We start from the raw sequence: 25,942 nt of genomic DNA, 5'->3' as shown, positions 1-25,942 counted from the left end.
CATTAGTAAAGTCAGCTGAGTGTCCACTTGATATTATGTGTTGTGATAACGCTCTACTGTTCTTTTGTTTTCTTATATCCGCTTCATGTTCGCCCAGTCTAACACCTAAGGGACGCTTTGTTGTGCCAATATATATTTTGCCGCATTCTTCGTTTGGTTTTCCTTTACAAGTAATTTCGTAAATGACGTTCTTTTGTTGATGGAGATCTACAGGACACTTTGTTCATGTAAATATCGTTGACAAAGTGCGGTTTGACTTATAGGCAAGTGTTGTGTTAGTTGTTTTTATTATGCTGTGATCAATATTTTCGGTAAGCTTGGGTATGTATGACGCTGTAAAACTTTTTCGCTGCTTTCGTTTCTAAATTTGTTCTTATGTTAGGTTGGTTGCTGGATTTCATGATTTCTCGGTTTATTAGCTCTCGTATTAAATTATTAGGATAATTGTTGCTGCGTCCAATATTACAAATTTTTTGTATATTGGCATTATGAAAAGTTTTGTGGCTTAAGGTCAAAATTTTATGTATGAAATTTTTTGCTATATTAATCTTATAGTTGGTCGGCTGCGAGGAAAGGTAGTTTATTAGGCGGCCTGAAGAGGTAGGTTTTGAATACCAGTCAAGAAAAAGGTTGTGTTTCTCCCTATGGATGCAGACATCATGAAAAGGTATTTTGGAGTTGGCTTCTATTTCCATTGTAAATTGCAGTTTTTTGTGATATTTATTCAGAATATCTAGAATAATGTTCGCGTCGTTACGTTTAATTATCGCCAAGAGATCGTCTACATATTTACATATAAATTTTATGTCTATATCAAATCGTTTCTTAAGTTCCAAAATAGCATTGTCAAGTAAGTCATCCATAACAATGTCAGCTATTGTAGGTGAAATTGGATTGCCCATAGGCATTCCAAACGTTTGCGTATAAAGCTTATTATCAAACATAAAATAATTATTATCTTTAAGGCAGAAATCTAGTATCTCCTGGAATTTCCAAAGCCGAAATTTATGTTTGATAATAAGCTTTATACGCAAACGTTTGGAATGCCTATGGGCAATCCAATTTCACCTACAATAGCTGACATTGTTATGGATGACGTACTTGACAATGCTATTTTGGAACTTAAGAAACGATTTGATATAGACATAAAATTTATATGTAAATATGTAGACGATCTCTTGGCGATAATTAAACGTAACGACGCGAACATTATTCTAGATATTCTGAATAAATATCACAAAAAACTGCAATTTACAATGGAAATGCAATTGTCAATTACTTTGTTTGACATTCCCAAGTGCTCATGGTTTATTAACAATTGTTTTTGTTTTTATCGGCCTATTGATAAATGATTCAAGGTTCGATTCGAGCTCAAGGCCAGAACAATAATTTTTTTTCTAATTATTGTTATTTTTTAATTTTTCTAAATTTGAAAAATTGTATTTTGTTTTTGGAATAGTAGACAATAAACAAAAATCCAGCATTACCAGTGATTTGCACCAGATGGCGCAACACTGAATAAATATAGTTGGTAAAAAGGAATAGAAGTAGCAAATTTGCCAGTCAAACAAACCACCGCTGTATAGCTAAATGGTTAGCGCAGCATGCCTAAAGCGTACTGATGATGAAGGCTTAGCACCCTTCGAAATGGATCTATCTGCGCAGCTATGGCAGGTTGTCTGAAAAATTTTCTACTTACCATTCCAAAAACAAAATACAATTTTTCAAATTTAGAAAAATTAAAAAATAACAATAATTAGAAAAAAATTATTTTTCTGGCCTTGAGCTCGAATCGAACCTTGAATCATTTATCAATAGGCCGATAAAAACAAAAACAATTGTTAATAAACCATGAGCACTTGGGAATGTCAAACAAAGTAATTGACAATAAACAAAAATCCAGCATTATCAGTGATTTGCACCAGATGGCGCAACACTGAATATAGTTGGTAAAAAGGAATAGAAGTAGCAAATTTGCCAGTCAAGGCTTAGCACCCTTCGAAATGGATCTATCTGCGCAGCTATGGCAGGTTGCCTGAAAAACTTTCTCCTTACTATTCCAAAAACAAAATACAATTTTTCAAATTTAGAAAAATTAAAAAATAACAATAATTAGAAAAAAATTATTGTTCTGGCCTTGAGCTCGAATCGAACCTTGAATCATTATTTATTTTTAATTTTTTAGTTCAAGTAATTTTAAAAGTTTTAGTCGAGAGTGATGAAACCTCGAAACGCCAGCGGTCCATGGATGAATCCAACCCCACGGCACCGAAAAGGGCCAAGACGTAGGGAGACTGGACGCGGTCTTTCGCCGAAATTGACAAGGGTCGGCAGATCATTGGCATTATAGACGAGAGCAGCGAAGATGGCAGGATCCCGAAACAACAGTGGAAGTGGATCGAGGCCGCGCTCGCTACGGTGGCCGTTAAGGTTAAGAAAGACAACCCTGGTCCACCGCCATCTTACACCGAAGCAGGGTGGTTCCAGGGCAATGTCAAGCTGATTGCCTGTGACGACGCCAGGTCGGTAAACCTCTATAGGGCCGCCGTCACGCTGATAGGGGTGGTATATCCGGGCGCGCGCCTCAAGATAGTGGAGGCGCGTGATATTCCCTCACGACCAAGGGCTAGAGCCTGGGTTCCAGTGACGCCAACGGACCCACCTGACATCCCGGAGCTGCTCCAGGAGTACAACTCGCCACAGGTTTGGAAGTCAACCCGGATAAAACCGAGCTTGTCCTCTTCACGAGGAGGTACAAAGTACCAAATCTTACACCGCCAAGAACTGGGGGTACGTTCTTAGCGTTTAGCGATCAAGTCAAGTACTTGGGAGTCATTCTGGATAGGAAGCTATTATGGAGTGACCATATAGTGGAGCGATCCAAGAAGGCAGCAGCAGAGCTGTTCACCAGCAAGAGGGGCATTTGGCACCTCCTGGGGATTCTCCCCTAAGATGACCTACTGGATTTACACAGCCATTGTGCACCCGATTCTTCTTTATTGTGCCTTGGTCTTGTGGCCTGCACTAGCTAAAAGTACCTATCTTAAAATGCTTTAAAAGGTGCAACGGAGTTCGGAGCTCCGCATTACCGGGGCTCTCGGCTCCACTTCAGATTCCGTTACATACATACAGGGATAATAAGATACATAGATAGATACAGGCCAAGCTAATAAAAGCGTGTTAAATAGGGCTCCAGTATGCTCTTTCGTAGATGTGCCATGCATCCACTTCTATCATTAATAAAGGAATGCGTTTTTCGCATTATGTGCAAGGTTTCAAATCTATGGCCATTTGGGTGGTCATTAGTTCAATTGATCTTATGCCAGTTAACCTTATGTCACCCCACCATCACATTATTGCATTGCTATCGAGCCTTGATACGTGTGCAAAGTTTCAATCAAACTTATGGCCCTTCAAAGTGGTAATAAGGCCAATTGACCTTATGGCCGTTGATATTATGTCACCACACCATCACATTAATGCATTGTCATCGAGCCTTGATACGTGTGCAAAGTTTCAATCAAGCTTATGGCCATTCAAAGGGGTAATAAGGCCAATTGACCTTGTCACCGAACCATCACATTAATGCATTGTCATCGAGCCTTGATACGTGTGCAAAGTTCCAATCAAACTTATGGCCATTCAAAGTGGTAATATGGCCAATTGACATTATTGCCGTTGACCTTATGTCACCGCGCCATCACATTAATGCATTTTCATTGAGCCTTGATACGTGTGCAAAGTTTCAATCAAACTTATGGCCATTCAAAGTGGTAATAAGGCCAATTGACCTTATGACCGTTGACCTTATGTCACCACACCATGACATTAATGCATTGTCATCGAGCCTTGATACGTGTGCAAAGTTTCAATCAAACTTATGGCCATTCAAAGTGGTAATAAGGCCAATTGACCTTATGGCCGTTGACCTTATGTCACCGAACCATCACATTAATGCATTGTCATCGAGCCTTGATACGTGTGCAAAGTTTTAATCAAACTTATGGCCATTCAAAGTGGTAATAAGGCCAATTGACCTTATGGCCGTTGACCTTATGTCGCCACACCATCACATTAATGCATTGTCATCGAGCCTTGATACGTGTGCAAAGTTTCAATCAAACTTATGGCCATTCAAAGTGGTAATAAGGCCAATTGACCTTATGGCCGTTGACCTTATGTCACCACACCACCACATTAATGCATTGTCATCGGTCCCTGATACGTATGCAAAGTTTCAAATTAATCAGACTTCTAGAAACCGGTGAAAATTAAGCTCAAAGATTCCGTTACATACAGGCCAAGCTAATAAAAGCGTGTCAATAAAATGACCCAAGGCGAACATGTTTCCAAATTGTCATCACGTTGTTAAAAAAAAGCAAATTACCCAAAAAAGGTGCCGATTTAAAAAAAGAAAAAGACATCGCGATTGGCTGAATAAATAAGCGAAATCAGTGATGCAAAATCCTCTAGTAGGATCTAGGGGCATAAAAACTCCTTTGAAATGATTCTTAAAAAAATAAAAAATTTATGTAAGGCGCGATAACCTCCGAAGAGATCTAAGGCCGAGCTTCTCTTCCAATTTGCGTCGTGCTCCTCTTGATTTTCCCCACAAATTGGCCGGACGGGACCTACATGTTTTATGCCGACTCCGAACGGCATCTGCGAGGCAGATGAGTTTTCACTGAGAGCTTTTCATGGCAGAAATACACCCGGAGCGCTTGCCAAACACTGCCTAGGGGCGACCCCGCTTAGAAAAATTTTCTTCTAATTAAAAAACCTTATTTCTAAAATTTTGATATTGCTTTGCCCGCGGTGCGAACCCAGGGCATACGGTGCGGTAGGCGGAGCACGCTACCATCACACCACGGTGGCCGCGATGATTCTTACCTCATACTTAAGTTGAGGATATATGTACGTATGAGAAGGGTTTGAAAAATCACTTAGTTTATATTTAAACACCTGTTGTTTATTTGCGAAACTATACAATGGCGTCTGAAATGTTAATTTTGATTTTCACACTTCATCCTTCAGCACCCAAGTCTCCCGGTTTGACATTTGCTAAAGTTTGCGGCCCTATCCAAAACTAGTCCCTTGGAGTGAATCACATTGTTTATAGCCTACCAACCATGTTTAAATATAACCCACGCGTTAAGGCTCCTTTTACAAATGTGAATACGTAGGTATATATATTTACCAGGTGAGGCTTTGTCCTTCTCAAGAACACTCAAAATGGTGAAGCAAAAGCTTTCCCAAGACAGTCGAACTAATGCCGTGTGTGGTGTTTCTCTGGTGTAGCTCGGCAGCATAGCGCGAAAAAAACATCCGTTAGAAAGTCTTCGGAGCTACACCTAGAGCTTCTAAGAAAGCGACGTCGACGAAGGTACATAAGAGTTCGAAGTTGCAGTCCTATAGCTTCTGCGCTGGCATATGGTGTGAGGGTCAGGAGGCGTCGTAGCAACTGGTGGTCGGGATTGCTACTGTTCGCACATCGGGAATTGTAGCTCTTAATCATCGGGAATTTTTAGCTCGAAAAAACTGGATGCGCCGTGTGCGACGAGAGTCAAGAGTATTAATAGACATTAATAGCAACCGTAAGTCGCCTTTGTGCGTCACCGCCAAGGTGCCACAAATGATTTAGAGAAATTGTGTTCGCGACGATATTAGGAGTTAACCCCAGGTGAAATTACGCTTTGCACGACATATACAGACAAGTGTGACCATTTTATGCATCTCTATTTCTTTTCAGCAGATGCAGCAGTACCAATTCCAAACACCGGGGTTAGGTTCGAAGCCTCCCTGGAGTAAGTGGACGAGGGACCATCCCTCCGCAAAGAGCTACTCCTGAAAATTTTTGAACGATCTGCGAGTTTTTGAGGCCAAACCCCCGGACCTTTCCGAAATGGCCTAAACGTTGAGTTCCTTAAATACATACAAATAAAACCTTTCCTAAATATTATGTTTTTAAATAGAAGTTTAAGCTTGTTAAAGTAAGAACGCCGGCGCGCCGCCCACGCCGCCGCCGCTGGTATATAATAGAGCCTACGCCGCCACCGCCGATAAAGTGATCGGCGTGAACCTCTACTTCCGAGGGCTCTGGGACTTCAATTTCGCTTCCAATAACCGCCTGCGTATTGTCACTGCACTCACTTCAAGTTTAAGGCTTCATTTATTTTCCGGGAACCAATATTTGGCTGGCGTCTTACCAAATTTACGATTTTTCGATCCGTTTTTTCATCGGTTAGTCGTTTCCGGCCGCGAGTTTTAGGACGAACCTGAAACTTGATGGCGATGGACATCATTTTGACAGAACAGCCAATGAATGCCTGAATTTCTTTGAATGTTTTGCCTTCATTTCGTCATTTTTTGATCAAATTTCTTATTTCGTTAGTGCAGTTTTTACCACGTCCTATAATTCTGTAAACCAACATTTTTTGAACTTTTAAAATATAGAAGTCTTACCAATAATATTTTAATATGCCACAGATTCCGCACAATTGATAATTGACAATAACACTGCTATTATTATGAACAACCGAAATTAAACAGATCAATCGAAATGTGCCTGATAATGGACGCCAAGATAACTGTAATCAAATTTAAATCCATACTCACATACTGTGCCGTTAGCTAAAGCCATGATCACAGTTTAAGCAGCTAATTATTTCAAAGTTATACTCAAACCGTGCGTTAAATTATACGGCTCTTGGCACTGCTATTAATAATATTAACATAGCTGTATATGCATATGTGCAACATTCCGGGTTTTTCAAAATCCAACAACTAACATAAATAGATGCACAAAAACAAAACGAGAACACAACTACAGGCCCGAACACATAAGAATTAACCTATTTGTCAGCATCGTGTGCTGGCAGGTGAGTTGACTGCATGTGTTTGTATGGGGATCGTCAAATAGGTTATTCTTATGTGTTCGGGCCTTTAATATCGAAAATATTCTTCAGCACTTTCACGAACAATATTAAGCGAGCAATGAACTTTACCGTACATCAGACAACTTGGGTTGTGTCGATCGACCCGAGCGACCAATTGAGATACCGGTAAATCTACACAAAAAAAAAAAAAACAAAACAAAGCGATTTTCGACTTCGGGCGCTAAATGGTGATGGTGTGGAATGAGGAAGAACCTGATGAATGAGAAAAAAAGTAAGTTTTTTGTTGATTGTCGCATGCAAAATAACAAAAAATACAACATGTAGAAATAGAATATTACACAAATGCTTTACTGTATTTTAATTATTAGAAGTTGCGAATGATTTATGACCACAATTGAAGGTGTATGTAGATACAACTATGAAATGTTTAACTTTATGTATATATGTAGTTAGGATGGGTGCAGTTCGGGCCGAAACTGTGTTTTTTTCCTCGGAGCTACACGACAGCGCGCACAGAATATTTATTCTCAATTTACAACAATGCATCTCAATTAACTGTCCATAATATTCTCAAAGAGTGGAGCTATGTGCAGAAGTCCAAGCCATTCAGAAAGGAATGGTCAGAGCCAGTTTTTTGCATGCGGTTTAAGCAGCTCGATACTGCCGGTCGATTGCGGCCACGGGGAACCACGGAACATCCGTTGAGTGGTGAGCTAATGTGAAAAGACGGCAATCTGGCTAGGCCACTCTTACAAAATCGGTTTAAGGGCTAGCTGTGGGATTTGTCCAAAAGGTGCGACTTTAAGCGGCTCTCTATATAAACGTGCAACCCGCTGAGCACGTGATGAAGACCCCAGCAAACGTTTAAAGTACTATTATTTGTTTGTATTATTATTATATGGAATGGGATTAATGCAGCCGGAGCTGGTTGAAGTTCCCGTGAAAGAAAAAGCTGACATCACGGCCATCCAAGAAATGCGATGGACGAAGCAAGTAAAAAAAAATTAAAAATTCTGAAATTTGCTGGAGTGGCCATGCAAATCAGCGCAGTTCTGGCATCGGATTCGTGGTGGGAGAGAGACTTTGTCACCAAGTACTGACGTTCACGCCTGTGAAAGAATGTTTTGCCGCTATCCGAATAAAAACTAAATAGTTTTAATATATCATTCATCAGCGCCCATGCGCCACCAGAGGAGAAAGACGTTAAGGTGAAAGATGTTATCTGTGAACGTTTAGAACGCACATACGAGCATTGCCACCGCTATGATGTAAAAGTCGTGCTTGGCAACTTTAACACTAGGGTGGGCAAAGGTGTTTTTGGTCCTAAGGTCGGAAAGTTCAGCATACACAATGAAACCTTCCTAATGGACTAAGGCTGATCGACTTCGCCGGTGCTCGAATCATGCCACTGATTTCGCAACACGCATCATACCTGCTCTCTGGGAGCACAACTCAATCCTACTAAAAACAGGAACAGCATATCTCTAACACTTTGTACCGCCGCCATGGAAAAAATTGGTTACTGGCTACCACGGCAAAACAACTGGTACGATGAAGAATGCCGCACTGCAACCGAAAGACGCTGCTTAAAGGTCTACGTTAAAAGCGAGCGCAACCAGAAGAGGGTGTGAACGCTACCGCGAGTTAAAAAAAAAAAGAAGCGAGACGCCTGTACAGAAAGAAAAAAGCAGAGACATAAAGGCGTGAGTGCGAGGAGCTTGAGCTGATAGCCACCAGGAATAACGCCAGCAAACTTTACCAAAAAGTCCGGGGCAAACTCTTGTAAAAATGAAAACAGCCACCTTCTAACCGATGTCCAGGAAGTATTTAGATTTTCTCTGCTCTGCTATCGCAATCGATAATGATGGTTTTGAAGATTTGAGTCAAATCACCTCTTTGTCGATTTTAAAGCCGCCTTGGACAGCACGAAGAGGAGCTGCATATAAGCCGCTATGCCTAAATTTGGCCGTATGTGAATAATGAGTTGATCAACACCATCAGCTCTGTGAAGCTGGCACCTACTTGGGCGAGTAATTAAAAAGAACCATCTCATTCGTTTATCCATCGTTTGTCCAGGAAAAATTTTCGTTTGTCCACCTTTTGTTAAAAAGTTATAACAAAAAAAACAAAAATCGTGTGTGAAGTTGGCACCTCCATTTACGAGTAATTAAATAAACCAAATGCTATTCGTTTGTCCATCGTTTGCCCACGTTTGTCCAAGAAAAATTTTAGTTTGTCCACCTTTTGTTAAAAAGTTATAACAAAAATATTTTTTTTTTTTTTCGAAAAAACCCCAAAATTTTTTTTCGTTTTATTGTGCTTAATCGTATATCCGTCGTTTGCCCATCGTTTGTCCATGTTTGTTCAGGATAAATTTTCGTTTGCCCACCTTTTGTTAAAAAGTTATAACAAAAATATTTTTTTTTTTTGTTTTTTTGAAAAAAATTTCGTTTGTCCACCTTTTGTTAAAAAGTTATAACAAAAATATAAAAAAAAACAATATTTTGGTTATAACTTTTTAACAAAAGATGGACAAACGAAAATTTTTCCTGGACAAACGTGGGCAAACGATGGACAAACGAATAGCATTTGGTTTATCTAATTACTCGTAAATGGAGGTGCCAACTTCATACACGATTTTTTTTTTTTTTTTTGAAATAACCTTTTAACAAAAGGTGGGCAAACGAAATTTTTTCTTGGACAAACGTGGACAAACGATGGACAAACGAATGGCATTTAGTTTTTTTAAATACTGGCAACTGGAAGTGCCAACTTCACACACGATTTTTTTTTTTTTTGAAATAACTTTTTAACAAAAGGTGGACAAACGAAAATTTTGCCTGGACAAACATGTACAAGCGGTGGACAAACGAATGAGATATGGTTTTTTTAATTATTCGCCCAAGTAGGTGCCAACTTCACAGAGCTAACACCATCAGGCCAGTCATAATTGGGAAGGATCTTTCGGAGCCGTTCGAAACTAGATGAGGTTTTAGCCAGGGTGACCCCGTATCGTGCGATTTCTTTCATTTAATGCTGGAGAAAATAATACAAGCTGCAGAACTTAATCGCTCTGAAACACTATTCTATAAAAACGTGCAATTACTGGCGTATGACAGACATAGTCCAGGGCAGCGGCTATGCTGGCTAGGACATGTTATGCGAATGAGAGTTGATGCTACGGCTAAGATAATATTTTTATAGGAGCCCGTCTATGGAACCAGAGGAAGAGACGGCCTCCACTTCGCTGGAAGGACCAGGTGGAAAACGATTTAAATTCCCTTGGCGTGTCCAATTCGTGCCAGTTAACCCAGCGAAGAAGCGACTAATGCCGTTAAACGGTTAAGCGGCAATTAAGTAAGTATGATTATCAAAGTAAGCACTAAGCATATTTTTCATATATAATTTTTCCCTTTTTTCCTAATTGAGATATCCCCACTATGCCAAAAGTCAAAGTATACATACCATGTGTGAAATTGGATGAGGAGGACGTAGACGTCACGGCGAAGATCTTGGAGGGGGACAAGCAGCCCTATGGTGCTGCGAGTCTTACAGCTCCAACACAGTAAAGTGGCATCGAGCGAACTCCTCCTAACCCTTGAGAAGGGTCCGTTTGAAGTGGCGTTGATCCAAAAGCCATTGATCTCATCGGAAAGAAAGGTTTTTGGGCTCAGCGCGTGCGGATTTTTTTCGTTAACTAACCGCAATCGAAAGGAAGGGTGCGATCTGCAATTATGGTAAGGAAGCAGCTACACTCATATATGATGCCTAATTACACTAATGAGGACCTTGCAGTGGTGGCCGTCGAGAGGAAGAATAAGCAGGCATTTATCCTGACATCCTGCTGTATGGTCCATACTGCGGAGATACCACCGGGGGAGTGCAATCTGCTAGTGGAAGATAAAAAGGGCGGTTGGTCATATGCGCGGATGCAAATGCGCACCTCAATGCGTGCGGAGGAGGCGATACGAAGGATAAAACCGAGTCTATTGTGTTACATACTGGAAAGCAATTTGCACATTGCCAACAGGGGTAGTGTCATATGTAGGGACACTACCACTACCACTTGGCCCAACATACAGCTACTTGATTGAGGTCTGAGCGCTATATACTAAGGTATGATTGGAGAGTCCTTGACAGGCTATCCTTCTCATAACATGCGTATACCAGCTTCAGCATCCCCCTAAAGAGGGTAGAGAATGGAGGAACCTTTATCCTAGATCTACGGACTGGACCAAATTCCTGGAGCATGTAGAAACAAAACTGGGACAACCCAAAGAATTGGAGGAATCCTAAAACTTCCTATCAAAGACGCCGCCATGGTGGAGCAAGGAGCTGAGTCTTCTTTGAGGACACGCAAAAGAAAGTGGAAGTGCTAGCTAGAGGAAATATAGTCCAGGGATTTATAAGGAAAGAGAACGGATAATGGTCCCGTAGTAGTGAAGAGCCACTTGAAATGCTTCTCGACGCACATTCCTCATCGGGATATGTTGCAGAAGGGCCAGCAGCCAACACTTACACTTCGATCACGGAACGGGTAGTGCCGGGCTTGGTGACAGATATCAAGATCGAATGGGCGGTGAAGACTTTTTCTAAGTTTAAATCGCTGGGTCATTCCCTGCCATGCTACAAATCTCGAGTAGGGCAATCGTGGAATTGCATAAAATAATATTCGACTGAATCATGTACCCAAATCTTGGAGAACTGAACCAAAGACGGGTAATATCGGTCATATGTATCCCAAAGACTACGAACCCATTTGCTTAACATCATTTATGCTCAAAATCTTGGGGAGGCTGATAAATCTTCTATATATATAAAAAGAAGTGTACATTTTGATTGTAACTCCATAACTCGAGAACGGCTCGACAGATTGCCATAACATTTTTAGGAAAGATACAGGAAGGAGAGATGATGGTTAGTTGATTTTGAAATCCCAAATCGGTTTAGCCATCTATATATGGAGTATTCCATCCCCTTTCGAACAATTTTGAACCCGACCCCTTTAGAATTGGCTGAAAGTTTTTCTTCTTTTTCTAGCTTACGAAAGACGTTTTTCAGAATTTTTTCAAATTTTTTCATCCAACTCAAAAAAAGTTATGAATTTTTAAAAAAACACCGTTTTTGTTTTCAAAACGCTATAACTTTTTCAAAAATTTACCGTTTGGGATCTTTTTTTTTTTAAATTGTTTTTAAATGTACTTTTCGGAAAAAATACAAAAAAATTTTTAAAGTTTTTTTTTGTAATTTTTCAGTTTTTCAAGATTTTTCGAATTTCGCCATTTTTTTTTTCTCATAAAAAACTTCAATCAACTCTGCAATCATCCCCACTAATCCCGGAGTGGGCCGATTTTTTTTTTTTTTTATTTAATTGAAAAAAAAAAAACTAAAAATTTGTTTGCATTTTTTCCGAAAAGTACATTTAAAAACCAATTTAAAAAAAAAAAGATCCCAAACGGTCCATTTTTGAAAAGGTTATAGCATTTTGAAAAAACGCCGTTTTTTTTTTAAATTCATAACTTATTTTGAGTTGGAAACCGGTGTTTTTTTCAAAATGCTATAACTTTTTCAAAAATTGACCGTTTGGGATCTTTTTTTTTAAATTTGTTTTTAAATGTACTTTGTTTTTAAATGTACTACTTAGTTTTTTTTTTCAATTAAAAAAAAAAAATCGGCCGACTCCGGGATTAGTGGGGATGATTGCAGATTCGATTGAAGTTTTTTATGAAAAAAAAAAAATGGCGAAATTCGAAAAATCTCGAAAAACTGAAAAATTACAACAAAAAAAACTTTAAAATTTTTTTTTGTATTTTTTCCGAAAAGTACATTTAAAACCAAATTTAAAAAAAAAGATCCTAAACGGTCAATTTTTGAAAAAGTTATAGCATATTGAAAACAAAAACGGTGTTTTTTTTTTAAATTCATAACTTTTTTTGAGTTGGATGAAAAAATTTGAAAAAATTCTGAAAAACGTCTTTCGTAAGCTAGAAAAAGAAGAAAAACTTTCAGCCAATTCTAAAGGGGTCGGGTTCAAAATTGGTTGAAATGGGATGGAATACCCGATATATAAAAAGAAGTGTACATTTTGATTGTCACTCCATAACTCGAGAACGGCTCGCCAGATTGCCATGAAATTTTTAGGAAAGATACAGGAAGGAGAGATGATGGTTAGTTGATTTTGAAATCCCAAATCGGGTTAGCCATATATACATATATAAAAATCAAATTCTGAAAAAAAAAATCAAATTCTGTGTGTGTGTGTGTTCGCTATGGAAACGTATTTCCCACACATCAATCATCACCAAATTTTGGTTATGGGTTCCTTCGATCAACGGGAAGGTTTTAGGCTAAAAATAATTTCGATATATAAAAGGGGCGTGGCACCTCCCATACAAATGGAATCTTTGGTACTGCATACCTTTAGGTATGAACATACCTTTAGGTAGAACATTGAAATTCAATGAGGAGTTATATGAGGTCAATCCCTAACACCACCAAGAAAATGCGGAATTTCGAGAAAGGGGGCGTGGCACCTCCCATACAAATGGAATCTTTAGTAATGCATAACTTTGAAGGTATACATGCCAGAACATTGAAATTCAGTAAGGAGTTATATGAGGTCAATCCCTAACACCACCAAGAAAAGGCGGAATTGGGAAAAAGGGGGCGTGGAACCTCCCATTCAAATGGAATCTTTGGTACTGCATAACTTTGAAGGTATACATGCCAGAACATTGACATTCAGTAAGGAGTTATTTGAGGTCAATCCTTAACACCACCAAGAAAATATGGAATTGGGAAAAAGGGGGCGTGGCACCTCCCATACAAATGGAATATATTATACTGCATATATCTGGATGTCGTAATGGTAGGATAATTAAAATTGGTTGGGAGCTATGTGACGTTAAGTCCTAAAACCTCCAGTAAAATGTGGCTGCCGTACAAACTTAAGTTATTTTAACACCTAAAGTTTGACTGCATTGTTGAGTTTAGCTGTTATGCCTTTTGGACGTCTAGTAATCTACCGCTGTTAAAAAAATTGTTTAGCTTCAGTCTATCTATATCTTCTATAAAAATCAAACTCTGTGTGTGCGTTCCCTATGAAAACGTGTTTGCTATACTTCGATCATCACCAAATTTTGGCTCGAGGTTCCTTCGATCAAGACGAAAGCTTTTCATATTTCAGAATTAAGAATTTTAAATTTAAATGTTTTTGTTTTTTTGGCTATACGAAAGAACTATCTTAGCTCCCAAAAATGATCATGTTAACAAAATCAATGATCGCTTTCAAAATCAATTTCCTGGTGAAGTAACGAAATATAAATCGATCGACACAGTTACAGATGAAGATAAAATTGTGAATTATCCAAATGAATTTCTATACTCTTTAGAACCAAAAGGAATGCCTGCGCATATATCAACTTTGAAAATTGGCTCACCAGTCATGCTTCTTCGGAATGTAATCAAAGCAACAATCATCAGCGGTAAAAGCAATACAATAATATAAAATAAGATACAAGAATAAAATGTTTTAATAGAAAATTTCACCAAATATGCGTACAAAATTCAATTCAATTTACAGAACAATAAATTAAATTATCAACAAACAAAACAGAAAAAATAAAGCAACATCCATTCGATCTCGGGCGTTACAACGTGCGCCTGGTAAAGCTATTGTGTATATTAAATCCAACATGGATGAAAAACAATTATCCAAAACACAACATGCGTAAACCGAAATTTGGGAGACACGGCACTGCACCGAAATATAAGGAGTACGCCTTACGTGTCTTATTAGACATTGCCGGGGCCTTCCAACAATGTCCTTAACAGGCGATTATGGACGGTCTTAAGAACATTGAAGTAAATCCAGCCCTAACCAAATTCGTCAGCTGCATGCTTAATTGCAGGAAGATTACTTCGCAGTACGGGTTGTACACACAAAATCGTGGTATTCTCTGCTGTTGACACTGGATATCAACCACCCCCTCAGGCAGTTCGATGAGGGGACCGTCAAACTTACGGCGTACGTAGATGGCGTTTCAGTTGTCACAAGTTGAAAGTTCCTTCCAACTAAAGCTTATCCTATACTATGGAGTCCTAGTTAGGTGGACGGCAACCCAAAAAAGTACCTTCCTCCAAAAATTATAGCGAGTATGGGGCTATCAATTCTTAGTATAACGGGAGCCCTGAAAACAACCCCGACGGCTTCACATTCCACCCGAAGACCTCGTGGCGAAGAACATAGAGTTAACAACTGCAAAGAGGCACAATGCCTAGGGACAGATTGAAAGCAGACTATACGGCCAAAGTAGTATAGCGTTATCAAATATTGGACGAATTGACTACCTTGTTCACTACCTGCTCTTCGACGAGTGCCATAGAGGTTGAAAGTTGGCGGAAAGGCGCCCAAATGACAGACGAGGCGATACACGTGTACACCGATGGTTCCAAAGGTATACTGCGCCGATCCGGAAATAAATAGTTCTTGCAAGCTGCCAGATCACTTCAGTCGCGTAAATTTTTACATTGAGACCCAAGCGGCATTTAAGGCAAAAATCTCATAGCACGCCATTTAAATGTGAGTCACGAGTGTAAGCCAACTCTGGAATGAATCGGGATAGGGAGAAATATACATCTATATTAGGTACCTAGGCATATGGGCATAGACGGAAATGAAAAATCGGATGAGCTAGCTAATCAGGGCGCAGCCCTCGATGCTTGTGACATAGTCGTCCCAACCAGATTGGGCGAGATTAAAAGAAAGCGAGAGGTGCACATGATCGACCAAGCATGAAAGGCGTGAAACCAAGCGCGGAGCCACAAAGCTTTGAAGATCATGTGCAGGTCTTACAACCTTAGACTAACAAGAGTACCCTTACCATTGAAAGGGGACGCTATAGGCTCATGATAGGAATTCTGACTAGACACCACGGCCTTCTGGAATCATATGCTCTTAAACTAGGCCTTGTCAGTGATAGCAGATATAGGAAGTGCGGTTTGGTGGAGGAAACAATCGTGCACGTTTTGTGCTCCTGCCATGGGAAAATGATCTCTGAATCGCCTATCAACCATGACATTAATGCCAGCTTTAAAGCTCAGCTCAAATGGTGTACTAATTCTCGTTTTGAAGATTTCTATTAATATTCCAATTTCTTATATTAAACAAATCTTTTCGGTTTTTTTTTTTACCAGACAAAGTATCTGGCGTGACGTTACCTGGCGTTATGTTACTGAAATTAAATCCATTAAAATTTTCTTTGTTGATATACCAATTTTCCAATTTTAAATTTTTTTGTAGAAATTCCAAATTGAATGGATGTATGGAGATATTCAATTGGGGTTAGTGCTGTGATTTTGTTGTTTTGACATTTAAAAATAAAACATGAATTTTATTTAAAAATATGTATTTTTTTATTTAAAAATATTTTAAATAAGTAATAATAACGTTTTAAAAGTTTATTTTATTATTATACAACACTTTTATGTGAAAACGCAGTCTCGGGGGCTTTTATTTCCCTGTCTTCGCTGCTTGATAAAACATGAATTTTATGTATTATTTTATTATTTTCGGCAACTTATTCCACTTTTCTATTAGCAAAACAGAAAACTTTTCTATTTGCTGTGTGGGATTGTAAGTTAAGTTAACTCCAAAGATATGATTTCGAGCACATTGGTAAAAAGAAACTGCAGTATCCAAAATTATATTTTTCGTTTTTGTCACCTGCCAAACTTTTCGTTTTATCGTTGCTCTTACCCCATCGACCGGACCTTTTCCATGAGAAGTTGCAAATATTTCCACTCTACAACTTTGCAACCAAATTCAAAAACAAAATCTGGCAGGCTTCGCGCAATAAACTTATTTTTAAACTGAGAGCTACTGCCATCCGAAAAAATATAAATATTTTGAAATTGCCCACGTTCTTTTTTGATTCTGTCTACAAGTTTTGTTAAAAAACAGCACACATCGAATTTATTGTGAGTGAGTTTGTCACTGATTATAGAATACGATTTTACTTCGCCAACCAGCCAAGCAACGCAAGTGAAAATGGTAACTTGACGGTAGCTAAAATGTGCGCTTTGCACCTCATTTTGAAAAGTTAACCTATAATTTTCTGCAAAGTCAATTTGTAGAATTAGATCTTCTGGGCTAATGTTATTTTTTTTTTTGCTTTCGAAATAGTTTTGTTGGGAACGTTTAATAAAAAAGTGGTGTTTAAACAAAGGTAACTGTGCATCTACTTCGTAAAAAAGATCAAATAAAGAACCTTCGGTGCATGTCAAAACAATGCGGTCTTCAACTTTGCGCCATTTAACAGCTTCATCCATCAATGGCCACTATTTTAGGGGCACTAATTCATTTCTGACATCCTGGACGCAATTTTTGCATTTATTCATCATACATTTTTTGTTTTCAATGTTGCAACAAGCAGATTTGAGAAAATTTTCAAAGTTGGACGAAAAAGATTTTATAACGTCCGCACTGCTTTCCAAAATAAATGCAAAGTTGGCATGATGCTTACAAACACACATATTAAGTGGTATCTTACTTGATAGTTGCACGTGTTTTGGTCGCAATTCGTAAAATGCAGACTTGCTAACGAAGTTAATACTTTTCTCCAATTTGTAGAGTTCATACGACTCAGCAACAGAAAGCAACATAAAACGCTTGGCCACTATTTCCCAATGGACAATCAATGTCTCCTTTCTACCAGCGGCCTGGACACTAATATAATCTCTTGAGTAAAAGTCTACGACAAACTGTTTTTTTTTTTTCTTGTATTGCAGATTTAGAGTCAGCCTTCAATGATAATGTACCATATTCGGTACGCTCCGGTAACACAGCACCATTAAGGTGCTAGCCCGACCATCTCGGGAACGATTTATATGGCCACGTTAAACTTTCAGGCCATCCCTCCCTCCCCACCCCCAAGTTCCATGAGGAGCTTAGGCTATATATTGCGCTGGCAACCTGAAGGGTTGCGCTACACAGCCCCTTGAATCTGGTATTTTAGTCCCCTCTTACGACAGGCATACCTACCGCGGATATATTCTGACCCCCTAACCCCCTGATAATAGCTTACTTTTGAAAAAGAATGTATCAATAAAGCTCAACGGTTTCGAAGTATTTTAAAAACAGGTTGGCATTGTGGACCAGAAATAGAGAAAGCATTATGTTGTTCTTAGGCGGCTTTTAGAGCATTAACAAATTATACATAGAATTTAATTAAGAATTAATTTCGCCTCACACGCTCGTTTTTTATACAATTCTGTCAATTTTTTTATTCGTACATAAAAATTAAGTGTTCCAAATAAAATTCACAAAAGGTTAAACCGTAAATTATACGTGAAAGAGTTAGAGGTGAGTAAGAGGAGTAAGGATACATCTGTACTCGTGTATGCCATCTTCAGCACTGAAGATCTATCGGTGGCCACTAACTAAAACAGAAATGTGTAGAAGGAAGACTGGGACCGCATTATGAGGTTACCACCGCAAAGGAGTTGGAAGAGGGCAACAATTACTCAATGACCTGACAAATGCGTGTAACAGAGCTTGTCCTCTGAGAAGATTCAAGGGAAAAGCAAAGTCACCATGGTGAAGTAAGAAATTGAGTCTTCTTAGAGGACAGGTAAAAGAGACTTTTTAACCTGACAATAGTTGCGGAAAGCGACAAGTGCTGGAACGAAAATCAACAGGTCGAATAGGGTTTAATAGGAAATTGTCGGTGTACACGTAAAATGAGTCAGCTAAACGGCGAGGTACTTTAAGTGAGATACAATCCAGGTACTGATACAAAATGACGACTGGGAATGGTCTCGAACGACGGGAAGAGTCCTTTGAGGGGCTACTCAACACACACATCGGAAGAGAATGCAGAGTTGTGTAACAGCGATAACAACTTTTGTCGGGTTCAAATGGGATATTCCGTGCTATGTTGCATATGGCACGTGTAGAATGGTTTAGCACAATCTTTGAGGGTTGTATAAAACTGAACCACGTCCCGCACTTTTGAGGCTTGGTTTCCTCCAAAAGCGGCGCCGCTACGTTACGGCCGCTAAAGAGCGACCGGTTTACTTGCAGTCTTCAGTGGCACCACTTTATTTTATACTTCGAAAACTTACGGCAGAACATAATGCAATAATAAAGGTGATGTCAACAAAATAATAACAGTCCCTACCATATATATGCTTGCGACATCTGCCCAATGCAGTTCCTGTCTTAGAATGTGCCACTTTCATAGATGTTCTGGTCTCAGCGACGGCAATCCCCCGAGTTTCATTGCGCCATGTTGCCAGGGCGCAAACCCAACTACATCGGGTAATCCGATGCTTACACAAGGACGCCCAGGGCCGCAACAGCACTTGCGACCTAGCCTCCCACATCCTAGAGTGACGACGTTTTCCACTGTTGCACCTGCTCTGGATATAAAGTCCATAGAAGACAGCGAGGTGGCGGTCTCGCATTTATCACCCACCACATCGGCCGTAGGGATATATTGGCGGACCAAATAGAAGAAACCGGACAGTGTTCTGGAACGTCAACACATCAAGCTATCGAACAAGCTATGACTGGCAAGGACATAAGCCCTATGATTATTCGATGGGTGCTGTCCATGTTAAAGAGTAGCAAACCCCATTTGGAACTGGGAGGGACAAATGAATAAATTGAGGCCACAAGAGGATGCCCACAAGGAGGTGTGCACTCCTCTCTCCTGTGGACCCTGGTCATAGATGTCCTCCTTCACTTAATTAAAACCAAGGGATTTGACACGATAGGTAGCAATACTGAGTATCAGCCCCTGCCCCCGTCTCCCCCCGCCCTTTTTTCCGACAGCAATCGTGCAGGTCAGGGAAACAGACTCTTAGTCCCTACCTCCGTTTGCACCGTTTGCCAGTACAGAATATATAGGTTTGCGACATCCGCCCAATGCAGCTCCTGCCATGGGTGCTGCCACTTTCCTAGATGTTCTGGTCTCCGCGACGGCAACCCCCCGACGGGTTTCAACGCGCCATGTTGCCAGGTCGCAAACCCAATTCATCCGGGTACCCCAATGCTTGCCCAAGGCGCCCAGTCCCAGGGCCACAACAGCAATTACGTCCTGGCCTTCCACAACCCAGGCGTAGTCACCCGTCACTTACCCCCAGAGTGGCGGCGTCTCCCCTTATGCACTTCAGAATTCTGCAGTTAAACTGTAATGGACTAACTGGGAAGATTACGGAGATAGTAGATTTCATGAAGCGGCACAACATCCGCATTGCTGCGATTCAAGAGACTAAACTCACAGCAAGATCTGCATTGCAGACCTGCTGTGGGTATAATGTCCACAGGAAAGACCGCGAGAGCGGAAATGGAGGCGGCCTCGCGTTTATCATACACCACTCTGTGTAATATTATATATTTGATCCTGGCATCGACCGCAGGGACAATGTCTTAGAACGTCAAGGCCTACCTGTCCGGTCAGGCGAAGCATCTACATCCCTCCTGCCACCTGTTGCCTCAGTGGATAACACCCTAATATCAGAGCCTTACTCACTGGCAACAATCGCATTATCTTAGGCGATTTCAATGCCCATCACGATCTATGGCATTCAAACTTGGCGGATCAAATAGAAGAAACGACGTTCTGCACAATAAACGGAGTCGCCCCCACACGTATGGTAGGAAGCTGTCGCAGTTCGCCAGATATCTCAATCGTGAGCGCAGAACTTGTAAACTGCGTCTACTGGCAGCCGATGGTAACATTGGCATCCGACCACCTGCCCATACTTATTTCGCTCGAGCGTACCGCCGACTTCATCGTCACCGAAAAACGCACTTTCATAAACTTCTAAAAAGGAAAGTGGGAAGAATATAAATCTTTTACAGACAACCGCTTTGCTGCCCTCCCTATCCGACTGATGCCTGCCAAGGGGAGCGTGCCTTCCGTAAGGTCATTGAATCCGCCTCGGCACGTTTCATTCCCGCCGGGAGAATTCCCGAAATCCGGCCCCACTTCCCGGCGGAGGCCGCAAACTTAGCGAGAGAACGTAACCTCATAAGACAGCTTGATCCAGGCGACCCCCAAATAAGGGATATAAACCAACGCATCAGATTGCTTGTGGACGAACACAAGCGGGCGAAATGGGAGGAGCACCGAAGAGGTTGTAACCTCTCTACCGGTGTGGGTAAACTTTGGTCCACCGTAAAGTCCCTATCGAATCCGACCAAGCACAAAGACAAAGTTTCCATCGCCTTTGGCGACAAAGTGCTGTCGGATGCGAAAAAATGCGCGATCGCTTTCTGCCGACAATATATAATGCATCCTACGGTCGACAAAGATAGACGGAGAGCCAATAGACACGCACATAAACACAAATTCAGCGCGCCACCAATCACAATCACCGCTAAAGAGGTTGAGGACGCCATTGGTCGCGCTAAACCATCCAAAGCAGTGGGCCCAGACGGCATAGCCATGCCGATGCTTAAAAGCCTAGGGAAAGAGGGTTTCAAATATTTAGCGCATGTCTTCAACCTGTCTCTTTCCACCTTTGTCATACCCGAGAAATGGAAAATGGCCAAGGTGGTCCCGCTACTAAAGCCTGGGAAACCAGCTAACATAGGTGAGTCGTATCGTCCGATATCTCTCCTATCGCCAGTAGCAAAGACGCTTGATGCCATTTTGCTCCCCTATTTCCAAGCAAATTTGCAGCTAGCCTCTCATCAACATGGCTTCAGAAAACTCCATATCACTACCATCGCGCAAGACCTATCAAAAGCTTTTGATACGGTCAACCATGGCTCGTTACTGCAAGACCTAGAAGGGTCTACCCTTCCCCCATGTCTTAAAAGGTGGACCGCAAATTATCTGGGTGGTCGGCAGGCATCGGTGCAATTTAGAAACGAAACATCAAAACCAAGGAAATTAAACAAGGGGTGCCACAGGGTGGTGTCCCATCCCCACTTTTGTTTAATTTCTACATATCTAAGCTACCTTCACAACCGGAAGGAGTCACAATCGTTTCCTACGCCGATGACTGCACAATAATGGCCACAGGCCCAGGCCCAAAGATCGATGCGCTATGCAATAAAATAAACGGCTACCTCCCTGATCTCTCCAATTTTTTCGCCTCGCGAAACCTGGCACTATCACCGACTAAATCTTCCGCGACCTTATTTACAACATGGACGTCCCAAATGACTGTCCTACACCCCAAAATGTTGGGTGTGACGTTTGATCAGGTTCTAAATTTTGGTGAGCACGCAGCCGCAATTTTTCCGAGAATTCAGAGCCGTAACAAAATCCTCAAATCCCTCGCTGGCAGTACCTGGGGAAAAGATAAAGAAACGCTCATGACTACATACAAAGCAATTAGCCAGCCGATTACGTGCTACGCGTCACCCATATCGTCACCAATCCTAAAAATTACCCACTGGAAGAAACTACAGGCCTGCCAAAATACTGCTCTCAGAATCGCCACGGGCTGTCTTCTTATGTCCCCAGAACACCATCTGCATAATGAGGCGAGAATACTCCCCATCAGGGAGAGAAATGAGATGCTGACCAAACAATTCCTGTTGAATACCCAGAAACCTGAGCATCCCAACAGACATCTGATTGATGAACCAGCACCGCCTAGGGGCTTAAGGAGTCATCTCCGTAAGCATTTTGAGGAAATACGGCACCTGAGAACCCAGCCGTATGAAGCAAAAAAACACAAGCAGGTCTTTGGTGTACTCCACAAACAGGCGTCGGACCTTTATGCCAGGAATTGCCCGGTGAATCCAGTACTCAAAAACCAGTACCCAAAACTTGCGGAAGAGGAACGCATACTCCCAAGGGAAACGCGAGTCACTCTGGCTTAACTTCGTTCTGGATACTGTAAAAGGTTAAACTCTTACCTATCAAAAATCAACCCCGACATACAAAATGTATGCCCCGCTTGCAATGTGTCCCCACATGACACCAACCATCTCTTTAATTGTAATGTGGAACCAACGCCTCTAACACCCCTTTCCTTATGGTCCACCCCTGTTGAAACGGCAAGTTTCCTTGGACTCACGTTAGAGGATATTGATGACAATTTGTGATCGGTCGCGGCTGTTAGGTGGGGCGAAGCATTGCTACAACAACAACAACAACAACCTGGAAGGGTCTACCCTTCCCCCATGCCTTAAAAGGTGGGCCGCAAATTATCTGGGTGGTCGGCAGGCATCGGTGCAATTTAAAAATGAAACATCAAAACCAAGAAGAATTAAACAGGGGGTGTCACAGGGTGGTGTCCTATCCCCACTTTTGTTTAATTTCTACATATCTAAGCTACCTTCGCCACCAGAAGGAGTTACTATCGTTTCCTACGCCGATGACTGCACAATAATGGCCACAGGCCCAGGCCCAAAGATTGATGAGCATTGCAACAGAATAATCGCTACCTCCCTGATCTCTCCGGTTTTTTCGCCTCGCGAAACCTGGCATTATCACCGATTAAATTCTCCGCGACCTTATTTACAACATGGACGTCTCAAATGTCGACCATTTGAACATCTACGTCGATGGTCAAGCCTAAAAATTACTGGAATAAGCTACAGGCCTGCCAAAATACTGCTCTCAGAACCGCCACGGGCTGTATTCTTATGTCCCCAAACACCATCTACATAATGAGGCGAGAATACTCCCCATCAGGGAGAGAAATGAGATGCAAACCAAACAGTTCCTTTTGAATACCCAGAAACCTGGGCATCCCAACAGACATCTGATTGATGAGCCAACACCGCTTAGGGACTTAAGGAGTCATCTCCGTAAGCATTTTGAGGAAATACGGCACCTGAGAACTCAGCCGTATGAAGCAAAAAAACACAAGCAGGTCCTTGGTGAACTCCACAAACAGGCGTCGGACCTTTATGCCAGGAATTGCCCGGTGAATCCAGTACTCAAAAAACAGTACCCAAAACTTGCGGAAGAGGAACGCATACTCCCAAGGGAAATGCGAGTCACTCTGGCTTAACTTCGTTCTGGATACTGTAACAGGTTAACCTCTTACCTATCCAGAATCAACCCCGACATACAAAATGTATGCCCCGCTTGCAGTGTGTCCCCACATGACACCAACCATCTCTTTAATTGTAATGTGGATCCAACGCCTCTAACACCCCTTCCATTATGGTCCACCCCTGTTGAAACAGCAAGTTTCCTTGGACTCCCGTTAGAGGATATTGATGACAATTTGTGATCGGCCGCAGCTATTAGATGGGGCGAAGCATTGCTACAACAACAACAACAACAACAACATCTAGCAGCATCAGCAGCAAGTGACTTAAGCTTCTAGTATTTTCCAAGAGTACGGAGTTGTTTTATAACATTTTGATAGGCTGATTTAGTTTGGTCGTTAAAACAAACTTCTGGTAACACTACGGACTCATTCAGTCTATGTGAGGTCCTCATGAACCGGCCAGTTGAACCTAACTTTACCTAGTGCCTTATGATTCATACATACTACACAAAAGATTTGACTACATCACGTCTTAATAAAAATTTCTTTGTTATATCTAACATCCATAACGACTTTATAAATAAATTTTCTATTCGCTAAATTTAATTTTAAATATCGGTGATATCGTTGTACTTTTTTTTTTATCGGTAGCCTATAAGAAAAAAATGTTTTGCAAATGAGAAATAAATTCGTATTATCGTCCGTTCGCATGTTGTAGGAGCAACTGATTTTCTTCTGGTTTATTTAATTGTTAATTGGTCAAAGAGCTCAAACCTAAAGCAAGTGCAAATAAAATATGTAACAGGAAAATAGGGAAAATTAAATATATTTTTGAAAATTCAACTGTGAGGTGTGTAGGGTATTAGTAATAGATTAAGGCCCGGTTTTTCAGTAGTTGATTAAGCTAAGCTTAAAATCTAGTCCAATTTAAACTCCAGTTAAACTACTGAGTAGTTTTTCAGTCGCAGTTTAAGGCCGCCTTTGGGGTACGCTCTTTTGTGCGGCAGCATTGATCTTTTCATTATCTAGATAATTTGTAGATACAGCAACAGCTGGATTTTGTTTATTTATTTATCAGTCTACAATTTAAACAATTATACAGACCAAATGTACCGACACTTAATTCTCAGATGTAATCATAAGCAGTCATCAATTTTAAAGTAATATTTAAACAGTATTGAATTAAACGCTTGACAATTTCAATTAAAAACTTAGAAGTAAGCAAAAGTTAAAATGTTGTAAATGTGTTAAAATGTACTCATGAAGGAGCTAGTAAATAATAATTTATGAAATTGACAATAAAGCAAATTAATAGTAGATCAAATATATATGTACAGAATAGAATTTATACAAAGTAAATTTGATTGCATACATATAAAAATAATGATCACAACGCAATTTTGCAAACAAGTTTCAAGTAACTGGTACTAAAAATTTGAAACAGAGGGTTGAACAGTATATCACGGTTTAGCGTTCTTTGCTTCATTTCGAATTACAAATTTAAAGTAGTTAAAATGTATTTTTTAATGCCAAGAAACGAGTCGCAGACGTCTAAATTTTTACAGTGTTTATTAAAATCACGACATAAACAGTGAAGTGGTTCGTGCATTTCATAATTCGACCTGCATGTAGCTACAAAAATTGATTGAAAATGTCTAGATGGCCTAATAGGAACGTTAAACTTAATTTCACCAAGCAAAAATGGACTATTTATTGACCCTCTTATTAATTTAACAATAAATAAGACACCAAGCATCTCCCTGCGGCTCTGCAATGTGGGCAGCTGTATTAGTTTTAACCGGCTGCAATAGGGGGAAGATTTTTAGAAGGATCCCATGGTAAGTGTTTTAAAGCGAAAAGCAAAAATTTTTTCTGGACCGATTCCAGCTTGTCAGAATGAACCTGATAACGCGGATTCCAAATTATTAAAGCATATTCCAAAGTAGGTCTGACCAATGATATAAAAAGAGTTTTTGTAACGTATGGGTCATTAAATTCTTTAGACCAACGTTTAACGAAAGCCAAAGTACCTTTAGCGCTATTCACGCAAGATTCAATATGAAGTTTAAAATCGAGTT

The 25,942-nt window shown here is 40.5% G+C and overlaps 1 protein-coding gene across 11 annotated transcripts in view; it reads right to left on the bottom strand.

Moving 5' to 3' along the window:
• Eb1 (microtubule-associated protein RP/EB family member 1) overlaps window positions 1-25,942 on the bottom strand; it is a 132,054-nt gene that overhangs the window by 90,978 nt on the left and 15,134 nt on the right. The window contains exon 1 of one of the 11 annotated variants that reach the window (XM_067773925.1): window positions 6,463-6,484. The exons of the other annotated variants lie outside the window; for them this stretch is intronic. The gene's annotated coding sequence lies outside the window, so the exon portion shown is untranslated. Of the gene's footprint in view, window positions 1-6,462; window positions 6,485-25,942 lie in introns of those variants that run through there. 11 annotated transcript variants of the gene reach the window in all.

Source organism: Eurosta solidaginis, chromosome 3 (assembly GCF_040869045.1).
Source record: "Eurosta solidaginis isolate ZX-2024a chromosome 3, ASM4086904v1, whole genome shotgun sequence".
Lineage (NCBI taxonomy): Eukaryota > Metazoa > Arthropoda > Insecta > Diptera > Tephritidae > Eurosta > Eurosta solidaginis.
The sequence above is the reverse complement of the archived record's forward strand: the minus strand, read 5'-3'. Positions and strand labels throughout refer to the sequence as shown.